Source organism: Mytilus californianus, unplaced genomic scaffold, assembly GCF_021869535.1.
Source record: "Mytilus californianus isolate M0D057914Y unplaced genomic scaffold, xbMytCali1.0.p SCAF_21, whole genome shotgun sequence".
NCBI lineage: Eukaryota > Metazoa > Mollusca > Bivalvia > Mytilida > Mytilidae > Mytilus > Mytilus californianus.
Genome location: NW_026262670.1, coordinates 2,599,543 through 2,612,800, shown reverse-complemented (window position 1 = coordinate 2,612,800; position 13,258 = coordinate 2,599,543).

Here is a 13,258-nt window from a genome sequence, read left to right as displayed (position 1 = left end):
AAACGGTTATTCCATAACGGTCAACCAACTCGTGATGGCGTCCGTAAAATTTACGAAGGGATGATTTCAACTTCACCATTTGGAACTCTTGGTTTAATAGCTTCCTTGTGAGCAGCAATCCTCTATCAAGGAAATCATGATAGGAAATACAAGCCCGGGAATATCGTATGAATTGGGAGATATATACTCCGTATTCAGGCGCTGCTGGAATGTTGCTACATAGAAATGGAAAGTTCACAATTGGGAAGCTGAAATCATCTCTTTTGTCGTTTTGTTTTCAACCGACCCTCATTGTCAATTTTTAGATGTAAGTCAAGATATGAGTCAGACATAACTGTATCTGTAGTATCCTTTATCTCTAGTTCGATGGGATAGATTCGTTCAACATAGTCACCAAATTTTGTATTATTTGGCGAGAGAACATCATCTATATAGCGGAACGTAAAGTTAAAGGATATTGCTAACTTCTTATCTTTCTTCCTAAGAAGTTTCTGTTTGAAGTCAGCCTCATAATAATAAAGAAACAAGTCGGCAAGAAGAGGGGCACAATTGGTTCCCATAGGAATTCCGACAGTCTGTTGAAAAACTCGTCCTCCAAACATAACAAATATGTTGTCAATCAAGAAATCAAGCATCTTGATAATGTTAGTTTCAGAGAATTTTTTGTTTGAATCAGAGTGATTCTTTACAAAGTAGGATTTATCCCTCCCCAAGAAAAAAAAAGTCAAATGTTTTAATACTATTGCAAGATGAGAGAGTCTTAGATTTTATGTACTGTAAAAGATCTTTGGAATTTTTTTGTATCCACATCTGATACACGCCACTTCTAGAATAGGCAGTTTCACAATAACTTTTGAGCCCGGCTTTGATTGCTGATAAAATAGATGTTAATAATTTAGAAAGAGGTTTCGTGGAGCACTTGGAAGACCCAGCAATATACCGTTGTTTGTAAGGACACTTATGTAGTTTAGGTATCCAATACAGTGATGGAAGATCCAGTTCTTTATCTTTGGTTGAAATTCCAAAGGAACATAGAACAGACCTATGATTATCCAGGATTTCCTCTTTGGTAAGTGTCGTGAGGGTATATGTTGAGTTTCCAAATGAATTGTCATCAAGCAGTTTATGTAATGACATTTACACACAAAAACGATGTTGTTTGGGGCTTTATCTGCGGGGGCAACAACATATTTGTCATGGAGGTAGGACAAGTGTTTTGCAACATTTGGATCTTTAAAAATTGACGTAACGTTGGTGTTGATAGACCCATGTAGTTTCTTAATTCGGATTTGTATCAACGACCTCGCAGCCTTAATCCATTCGGAAAGAGTATCTACGTCTTCTTTCTCGCGTTTAGCCCATTGCCTGGCATAATCCTCGACTGAATCCATCAGTATTTTGAAGTTGTATTTCCAGTTGATGGATTTAGGCTCACGATATTTCGGACCTTTGGATAACAAATTTCGCAGGGAAGTGTTATTGACAATGTTGAGGCCTCCGGTAATAACGTGGTCAGCCGGATTATATGTGAATTTGGTAATTTTCATGCTTGTTTCATGATTTGCATAATTCTCTCGATTTTGCTTGCTAATATCTTCCATTAAGTGACATCAACCTCCAAGAGATCTGCAAGGACCCCTGTAGCTTGTATAGGCGGCACGGTAGTATTTACATTCCAGAATTTAGGTTGCCCTTTTGTGTTAAAAATGAAAACAACTTGTATATAACCCTTCATAAGTCAATGTATCTGAACAATGTGATTGGAAAAATCAATATCTACTGAACATAATTTCCTAAGATGAGGGATAAATCAGATGTAGAAAAATATAAAAATAATTTTACATACAAGTGAAAATGGATATTTTAGAATTTTCTAAATTTTGTATTAACGGCATTATAAAAGACATAAAAGCACTAGTGACCTTAAATTGATAAAGATAGCAGAAAAAGTAAACAGTCATCATACATATTCAAATTTATTTCTGAATATTATAATGATAGTACTTCAGTTAACTGTGTATGCAGGTGTAAGAAAGTGGTGAAAATTCTAAAAAGGCTATCATTATCCCTATGGGCCAGGTATTACTACCGTGCACCTGTAGCGGGAAATATTGTGTAAACTTCTACCTCAGAACAAAACTATCTGGATTTACGGCATCATTCACGACCAAATCAACAAGGATCTTGCCTTGTCTGCAAATTCTTCAGTCTTTTTGACTTAATCAATACATGGTTAAATTAAGATTCGCTCTGTCTGTATAAAATAGAATGTGATCACATTCCCAATAATAATCATCCTCATTTACAAGAACTCAGAAGAAGCATTCTATCGAGTGAGGGATAGTGCCAAACACTATTGTGAATTACAAGAAACCTTATAGAGTTACAATACGTCCTTGACCAACAACTAAGAACACCCAGAGCTCCTTATACCCAACAGTCGAAACTTGAGTTGATAGTTATAGTTAAACGTAAAAATTACCAAGTAATGACTACCGGACATCCATATTAAAACAAGTTTGACATCCTGGAAAATTACACAAATCCCGTAACGAAGGATATAAAATTGCTTTTGTTCTAAACAACAAGGGACGACGTACACCTGCTAGGTCATATAAGGACTAAATGTTCTACTAGTTTGTGAAACACTCAAACAGAAATTATGAAGCATCTTAACCGTTCCGAAGGCCAATACAACAATAAGCTCGTCATTGTCCCAATCTGCACGAGGCCAGTCTTAGTAGAAACCAGGTAAAACGGGAACACTTTTATGTGAAAACTCCCGCATTGGACGACCAAGTAGAGTGTTGGTATTTACCATTGTTTTGTATCTATCATTCCAAGAAATCTGATCAGACCAGGGAATGTGTTCGATTCTTCCGCTGAAACAGAATGTAACAGAATCTCCCTCAACAGTGTTCTACTAACATATGTTTCAATTTAAGACTTATCTAATGATCCTTGGGTGTACGCCTGGAAATAAAATAGTTGCAGTAACTGCTAAAATGCAACACATGTTTCACTGTTTTGTGGTCAAAAAAGACCACCGAAAGATGTATATGGCATAAAAATAATTTCCTAAACGAAAGCCTTGTCGAATACCGCGTGATATTTCATGTTTTCGGAATAGAGGAAAACAGCTCAGACATCAGAATAAGAGTTCGGCCGATACGTGACAAAGTTTCTGACAAGAAATGTATATGTCGACGACGGTCTAACGTCTAGTTCTACAAACGAAAAACGTATTTGACCTCATAAAGGACACCAACAAGCATTAGTCAAAATTAATATGGAAACCGAAGGCTTCACAAGTTCGTTTCTGACTGTAGGAAAGTCATGTCTTCATTTCCAGCAAATGATTTGACTTCTAACCTTAATTATCTGGAAATTGAAATTCCAAAGGAACATAGAACATACATATGATTATACAAGATTTCCTCCTTTGGTAAGTGTCGTGAGGGTATATTTTGAGTTTTCAAGTGAATTGTCAGTACCTTATTCATTTATCAAGCAGTTTATGTGCACTTGATTTAGATATAAGAAGATGTGGTATGAGTGCCAATGAGACAACTCTCCATCCAAGTCAAAATTTATAAAAGTAAACCTTTATAGGTCAAAGTACGGTCTTCAACACGGAGCCTTGGCTCACACCGAACAATAAGCTAAAAAGGGCCCCAAAAATTACTAGTGTAAAACCATTCAAACGGGAAAACCAACGGTCTAATCTATATCAAAAACGAGAAACTTATGAACCACATCAACAAACGACAACTACTAAACATCAGATTACACACAAAAACAATGTTTTTTGCGGCTTTTTCTACGGGGACAACTCCCTAGTTGTCATGGAGGAAGGACAAGAAATAAGTAAATGCCTGTACCAAGTCAGTTATATGACAATTGTTTTCCATTCGTTTGATGTGTTTGAGCTTTTGATTTTGCCATTTGATAAAGGAGTTTCCGTTTTGAATTTTCCTTGGAGTTCGGTATTTTTGCTATTTTACTCTTTGATACATTTGGGTCTTTAAAGATTGATGTAGCATTCGTGTTCATAGACCTATTTAGTTTTTAAATTCTAATATGTACTAACGACCTCAAAGCTTTAATCCATTCCTTCTTTTTTGCGTTTAACCCATTACCTGCATAACCTTCGACCAAATCCATCAGTATTTTGAGTTGTGTTTCCAATTGATGGATTAAGACTCACGATATTTCGGGCCTTTGGATAACACATTTTGCAGAGACGTGTTATTGGCAATGTTTAGATCACCAGTAATAACGTCATTATAGATAAATCGGGAACTAGCAGGAGGTTTAGACTTGAAGTCGTCAATATTGAGATCCTGCAACACCTGTTTGTAATTGAACATTTTAGTTGCAATTGGTTTAGTATAGGTACAAGAAATGATAAGAACAAACTGATCTTTGAAAAAGGGAGGTTTTGTCGATTGAACAGATTTATGATGAAAGATATTGACAAAATTGATGGCATCGAGACCTTTGTTGGCGAAGGAAAGTTTTAGAAAGGATCTTTTCTTTTAAGCTTTTGATGAAAAAAAAAATATAAAGAATTTTCCTTTCAAAGAAATTATATGTACACATGTTTTATTGCAAAACTTAGCCATTGAAGTATATTAAATATTTTCAATTTTGTTTATAAATTTGGAGTATTATATGACTTTCAATATCATGGAGTTATTATCAAAATTTATCTAATTTTTGACACTCTTTATTAAGGGGGCGTTATCTACGAGATATACAAAATAAATATGACTATTTTTGTTCAATCAGTGATGAAAGTGAAATAGTGACATACTAATTCGCTCTTACCAGCCTATTTGGTTAAATTTTGTCAAAATAAGCTTAGTAACATCGCTGATAAATTATTCACTTGCAAGTGAATAATTCGACCTCATTGAATCCGAGTTCATGTGACCTTCAATTTAACCCCTTAGCTGGATATGAGTAACGCATGTATGCAGATATTAAAAGGAAAAAAAATGTCAACATTGAAAGTGAAACAAATGTGAACCATTTGGTTGACTGATTCGATCCGCACACAATCATTTTTATACAGGTCAAAACGATGATTAACAAACTTTTTAACCTACAATATGAAATCAAACAGACTAAGAAAAATCTATTGCATGTGGTCACTATCTGATTATATTCATTTTTATGTTTATATCGGGCTATATGACCGTCGGCAGTCTTCGGAGGTCATCTCGATTATTAATTAGATGGCGTCTAGACAAAAATTCACATGAAATGTTGATACATATTATCGAGTCCATGCATTGTTAATTGTTTATTTTAGATATACGTTTTAATATGTTATTATCAAATATGAGAATTTGAGTCAAATCAGTGAACATAAATTTGACAGCTAATGCCCTTTCAAAAATCTTACAACAAAAATAGATCATGAGTTATATGAAAATAAATGAATTACAAGTTTTGTATATCAAAGAAGTTTTTTTTTAAATGAGTCGCAATATCTTAACTTAAAAATCAGATTTTGTTTGTCAGTTATAGTCATTTTTGATCCTAGTAAAGAAAATAAATCTTTGACTAGCAAATCTTTCAGACTTTTTGGAAAAACTTTGGAAAGTTAAGGGTGTTTTTCCATTTTAATCCAACTTTTGTGTATAATGACATGAATGATTTAAATACACATGCAAGTCAAATAGAAAACAAAACAGTTGTTGTTGCTTTCTGCATGACAGTTCTTGTTTGATAAAAAAACAAATATGAAAAAAAAATACTGGACAGTATAACAAATAACATTAACACACTTACACCTGCCTAAAAAGATAGCATACCAACAATGACAAACAAGGACGAACAACACATAGCCTAGTTCCGTTCAGAAATTGCAAACAAAAGCACATGAGATGCAAGTAAAAATTTGTATGCAAATAAGATTGCTCACATGTGCAGTTTGGTAGTTCATATGTGCACAAAACTATATGAGAAAATCAAACCGTATCTGAGCTTTTACCATCTAAGTAGTTTTATGTTTATTTCGTACTAAGAAAATTTTTTCCATTCTCCTTAACTACACAAATCAATAATTTCTTGCATGTGCTTTTTCAAAATGACATGCACAGTCACCTTCTTTCTGTAAATTCAACATTACAGCATCCATTTAGAGGTAGATGTACATGAACATATTTAAGCCATAGTTTTGTGCTATTGAAATTAGAACTATTACATTATTTGGAATTAGATGTTATCAGCGTGGCTGTAGTTAAATCTTTCTATTATTTATTTCTCGTTCATTTTTGTTTCAGATTCTCAATAGTGTTACAATTTTAAGTCATGGTAATGTGCGTCAAATAGTCAATTAGTACCGTGTAGAAAAATTTTGTTTTATACTTTCTAGAATAGTACTGTAAAAGATATTCATTAACTATGTGATCCTGTACTTAAGTTTCATTATATTATGTAGTATTTTCAGTTATCATTTTTAATACCAAATAGACAAATATGAAATTTATGTATTTGCTCAGAAAAAATTGTAAAAAAGACCTAATAAAATGATGTGTAAAATTAAAAGTATTGCATCTAATCTATTTTCAACTATTCAAGATCTTCAAATTTGAAAATTATCTTAATTCTTAGCAGCCAATCTTCTTTTTTTTTTACCTTTTAGGCCAATTATAATTGCTGACAATTTCGTTTCATATTATATTTCCTATAGAAAAATATTGACATGTTTTCGTATTCTTCGAGACATTGCTGATATAAACCTATGATATATAAAATTGATAAAAATCTGGCAAGAATTGTACACATGACAGTGCTAAAAATTACATTTTCCATATAATTCATATTTCCAAGGGGCATAACTCTTTTAAAAATAATTGATCTACACTGATATTAGAACTTGTCCGAGACATTGCTGATGTAAACTGATGATATAAGTTTCATAAAAATATGGCAAGAATTGTACACATGAGAGCGCTAACAATGAATATTTCCATATAATTAACATTCCTAACGGGCATAAATCTATTATAAATAGTTGATCGGCAGTGATTTTCGAACTTGTCCGAGACCTTGCTAATATAAACCTAAGATATAATATTTATAAAAATCTGGCAAGAATTGGACAGGTGAGAGCGATAACAAGACCAAAAAGACGGATGGACGCGGGGAACAACAAGTGACATCTCGCATTATGTATTAAGTGCAAAACAGGTGTGTCTTTCCAATCAAATAATTACACTTACTATTGGTGGATCTGACCATTCATCAGTGAAAATGTGTGTTATGAGACATGTTGTACAGTAATATTTCCCAATCATCATATCAAAGTTCCTTGATTCTGTCATACACTCTGGCTTTTTAAAACCACAATCCCATTTTTTTGAACATTCTACAGTTGACATCTTGAAGCGTTTATGTATGATTTTGTTTATTTCCTGTGTCATAAAGTCGGCAATGTATTTGAATTGACCAGTTTTTATTTCTTCCGAAAATTCCCAAACTTGAATCTGAATAATATTTCGAAATGTCATTACAAGTAATTTTGTTAACTTGTTTTTCTTCTGTAACTCAAAGACAGCAATGTCTTTGAAAAGAGCAACTTTTCTAGTAGTACCAACTTCCGCAACTTCATAATTCCGGCTCAGTGAAGCAATTAAATGATTCATCAGATGTGGTGGAAGAAAGCTAAACTCGAAACACAACCAAGTGGATATCTTACATATATTTTCTGTTACATTAAACATTTTATATATGTCATTTCCAGGTTCTGCTTTTACCATACATGGTACATAGTAGAGAGGTTTCTCATCAGCAACAACTTGGTCTGATATTTTTGGTCGTATGATGATATCAAAATTCTCCATGACTTTCAGGATATGATCTTTGTGCTTATCATTGGTTTGACCTTCAAATTCAAAAATGTTTTTATTTCTTTCCAATATATTTTCCAAAACCACACTATGTAATAGTCCTCTGACATCCAAATCATCCCATTTATCTTTAACAAGATGTCGACTTGCATCTGATTGGAATTTCTTTGCTGTTATAATACATTTAAAAGCATTAGACAACCACTGTGTATCTAATATGATATAATCAGAAAGATCCTCAAAATATACTAAAGCTCTCATTTCATGGTGAAATTCCAAGAAGAACTTTAGTTCTTTGTCAGTAAGTGGCTTATGAATTTTAGTAGAAATGTTCTCAAGTTCATGAAATGTAATAATTGGTAACTCCTTCTTTTTCTGATGAAGACATTTTTCCAGTTGAATAAATTTTAGAGGATAATCTTTATTCCATGATTTCATTGTTTTGGCTAAGTTTAAGAGATTTTTTCGTATTTGCTTGAATACACAAGAATCATCTTCTGTATTTGAAATGAAGTACTCACACTCCTTCGATAAATGTCTTCGTGCACCTTCTGAAACATCTTGGACATATCTATCAAGGCAAGCTCTGCATCTGTCCTCAATCTTCAATATAAAGTATTTTCTGTATTCAGTCTATGCCGCAAGAAACTTAATAATTATTAGCATACATAGCAATGTTTTAGATGAGGTTGAATATACATAAAAAACAATACGACCAAAATCACAATTCAATTCATTTAGATTAAATTGATAACCACATGTTTTTCATTAGAGGTCAACAAGTTATTTTTACCGTTTAGTTATATAGGAACTGGGATTGTTATTTTAAGTATTACCCGAAAGTCTTTGATCTTAATAATCCATATGATCATGATCATGTCCAACAAACAAATCCTATGAAGTAGCTTTTATTACATTCCCGAAGTATATAAAGTACGGGCACCTACAGTTTATTACGTCATTTGGTATCTGTTGGTGGGTTGTCTCATTAATAATCATGCCACATTTTCGGGTTTGGGTTATTTTTAGTTTATTGCCAGATTTGGAGGTTTGTAAGCATGTAAAACTAGGGTACCTAATCGGGATATCTTGTCAATGAGTTATTCGTTGTTGTTTGTTTGTTGTTGTTTGTACGTTTATTATTTTTAGAGTCAGGTATTGCTTTTTGATATTGTCTACTGCACTGTGTGATTTGTTTTTGTAATGACTGACTTTTTCACCCCCTGACTAAAAAAAAACCAAAAAGCACTATAAAATGACAAAACTGATAATTGTCAAAAAGTAAATTGAAGTTTATCCTTGAGTTGATACGTGACTGTCAGTGCAGGCAAGGAGCAGGTTTAAAAACTATAGGACGAGTTGAATACAGAAAATTGGTATGGTCTTTTGATCATAATGCTGAAAAAAGTTTCAAAGTCTGGACAATAGGAAAACAATCCTGAAACAATTTCTTAATATCAGATGATCATGGTATTACTGTTTACAATGCTCAGTAATTGAAATACCATCTGTGTAAACTTGTTAGTCCTTAACATGACCTTTATCTTACAGAATACCCATTAAACATTGTAGTAAGATTTCTGAATATTGTCTTTTATGAGGATTATTTTTTATAGCATTGGTTGTATTTTTAATAAATAATATAAATTATGGTGCTTTTAAGTTTTCGAAACCGAATCTGCCGATATTTATATTTCGCTAAAAACCTTGGAACTTTTTTTGGAGTGATAATTTGAGAAAGAAAGTCTGTACAACTGTTATTTTTTACGACATTTGCAATGTCCAAAGCCTGTAATTTCAGCAAAATTCAATGAAGCAGAACCAAACGTAACGTAAACTTGATCTATAACTCATCAAAATAGACTCACATACTAAATATCAGCTCAATATATGAAGGCGTTTAGAAAAAAGTCTGTATAACTGCTAATTTCATGAAATTTTCAAAGCCCAAAGCCCTTAATTTCGACATAAATCAGCGGAGCATACCAAACATAAACTTGATCTGTAACACATCATGGTAGAATCACATATTAAAAATCAGCTCAATATGTGAAGGCGTTTTGAAAAAAAGTCTATATAAATATTATTTTTCAAGAAATTTTCAAAGTCCAAAACCCGTAGTTTCAGCAAAAATCAATGGTGCGGAACCAAACGTAAACACGATTTGTCACTCATCATTGTATACTTACTTACTAAATATAAGCTCAATATGTGAAGGCGTTTCGAAAAACAGCTATTTTAATAAAAAAAATTTCCAAATCTTGTAATTTCGGCAAAAATGTCGAAGGGTGAATCTGCCTCTTCCTGGAAGTTCTTTTTATTTTCGAATCTTTGAATCGTTTGTTATATGATATTGTAATAGGTATAGGTGAGAGGAAGGTTTAATTTTCATTAGTATTACAGAAAAATGGTAGTTAATATAGAGTACAAAAAGTACGAGTTATTTACTTCTTCTGACTCTGAAGTCAGGGCATCTTTCCAAGTGCCAATAATAACTACTGGTGGATGAAGATAATCTGAAGATGCCATGCTGTCATCAGAACTATTTTTGTCTTCCTGCGGTCTACTGTAGCAATGAATCGAATCCATCCATAATCGGAATAGATCTATAAAGAAATAATGCAATGATTTTATGTATAATCAATGAAGATTTTAAGTTCTGTGTATTAGACTAATTAGACTATAAGGACATCATGCCCTTCTCAAACTACATGTTTCCATGTTCAGTTAACTGCAAAATCAAAACATATGTAAGTTTACTTGGCAGGTAATGTCATTTTTATATATCTCATGCTGACTGCAATTAATTTCAATAACTATTTTGCTAAATGCAAAAACATTAAGCATGTATCATAAATAAATAGAAGTTTTCTTATCAATTAATACTGTTTTCTTCATTGTCAATGTATTTGTGTCTATTAACATGTCTCCACAGGACAAACCAACGAGTTGAAACTGTTCTTCTAACTGGAGCACAAGAGTCCACCTCTGTTTGAGATGTGATGTGTGCAAATCGATTAAGAGTTTTCCTAATGAGATGTAAAACAAAAATGATTGCATTTTCATTTTTTTAATTTATCAAGTTATGATTTGTCTTCTTTACATGATTTTTGTTGCCTCCATCTGAAACAGATTATTACTGCACTATTTGCAATGTATATAGAAGATCTTATCGCAGAACTGATCTTTTAATTACCTTGTGCCTCTTTGTCATCAGCCTCATTTAGTTTTGTAACAACTGGATAAATTGAATCAGGAAACAAAAAAGTTTGATGTGTGTGGTAAAATTCTTCATCTCCTGCAAAATCCCACAACAACAATGAAGCATTCTCCGCTTTGTCATGTAGATCACATTTAGATTTTAGCATGTTTTCGATTTCTCTTTTCAATTGTTGTGTTGAAAAATTTGGCTGTAGTTCATCAGATGTGGTGGTTATAGGAGTATCCTTAGATTCAGTGACTACAGGAGGTGTAACATGTTGTTCAGTGACCACCTGAGGTGTAACCTGATGTTCAGTTGCTACATGAGGTGTATCCTGAGGTTCGTTTACTACAGTAGGTTTAACTTGTGCTGCTGTTTGTTCTGATGCTTTAATGTTCTCCTCGCTCAGGGTCTTTATGTTTTTCGCATATGGCTTCAAAAGTCTTGCATTGAGGTCAGTTTCGTCATTGTTATCTGAGATAAGATAAGACAAGTACGTTTTTCTTATATTGTGTTTTGAAAGAAGTCTCCAATATATCCCAGTGGTTTGTAACTTGTAAATAAAGTTATTTATAACCTTGAAATAAAATATCCGCGAAAATAAATTTTTTTTTTCAATCCGTGAACATTGGTTTCAATGAAAATAGAAGAATCGGAAGCAAGAGTATTAACAGCTATATGATAATGTTTTACTATCAACTTGAATTCAAGAGATTTTGTACTGCTGATTTTTAGTAAAACTGATAAATCAGTAAATCAATGACGCAATCAACAGCTTTAAGTCGAAAAAAAGTCACAAGACAATAAATTATATGGCCCACTACAAAAAAAAAAAAAAAAAAAAATTACAGAAAAACAACATTCCATAAAACATCCAATAGAAGAATATTTAATTAAAAGAACTTCATCAAAAACTGCGGGTAAATCTGATGTCCAGGAAGAATATTCACTGCAAGTAAAAACTGTATGTCATAAAAGTATTTCCAACAAAAAGACTATCGAATACTTTTGTGACATTTACTATACATAGATCTTAGTGGGGAAAAACAGTTTAGAGCGTCACGAAAAACACGCAAATGGTAGAAAGACAAACAATAGCCCAAAAAGCGATACATGACAACATAAAGACAGCGCAACGTAAACTTTACCTAAAATACCAAAATTCCACAGAAGACAAAGAAGATCCTGCTCCATAAGAAGCACCAATTGTGTCGCTCCTGTCAATACAGACCTCACAACAACAAAAACAGAACGCATGCGATTATTCGTGAAATAATATATTCAATAACAATCAACCAACTCGTTAAAAACTAAAGGATATTATGCCGGGAAAGGAAGCTTCAAAACATCGTATCAACTGGGATATATAACGTTACCACATAGAAATGGAAAGTTCACGATTGGGCAGCTGATATTATCTCTTTTACAGTAATGTTTGTTCTAAGAGTACCTTCATTTTCAATTCAAAGATGTAATTTATGGTATGAGTCAGACTTGACTGTATATGTGGTTACATTTATGTCATGTTTAATGGAATAAAAATGTTAAAAAAAAGTTACCAAACTTTAAATTTGTTGGTGAGGAGAATGCATCGTATTTATAGTGGAACATGAAATTAAGAGACAAGGAAAGCTACATTTTGATAAAGGCACATATGCTACCATTGAAAAAAAAAAAAAAAAAAGAATCATTCACGAGCAATAAAAAGTTTTTTGATAAATTTCAGGTAGATAGAACTTGACATTCGGAGCAAGACAATGACTCTTAGAAAATAATTAGACTATCAGAATAAGAAGTTTTGTCATTGGATTTATGGTTCAAAGATATTTTCTTAAAACTAAAAGAGCAAATTTCAAACTACTAATTACTGCTGTGACCTTGAACCTTGATTGAGGGTTTACAAAATCAATGCATGCATGCAGATCTTTTCATCCTACAGCACATTATATATTTTGGAAGATTTGATTTATGGCTCAAAAGATATATCGTAATTAAACTTTCGGGACTCTATGACCTTGTCTTTTGATTTACTGAAATGATATAAGATCTTGTTCTTTACAAAGGATATTTTAGTAGTTTTCTAAGGGTAATAAAACATAACAAATTTAGATAAATGGTTAAAAGATTTCCAGGAACCTAGACTGAGACCAAATTCTAGTTTTAAAATGATTGGTGTGGTTAAAGACCTGGTGAC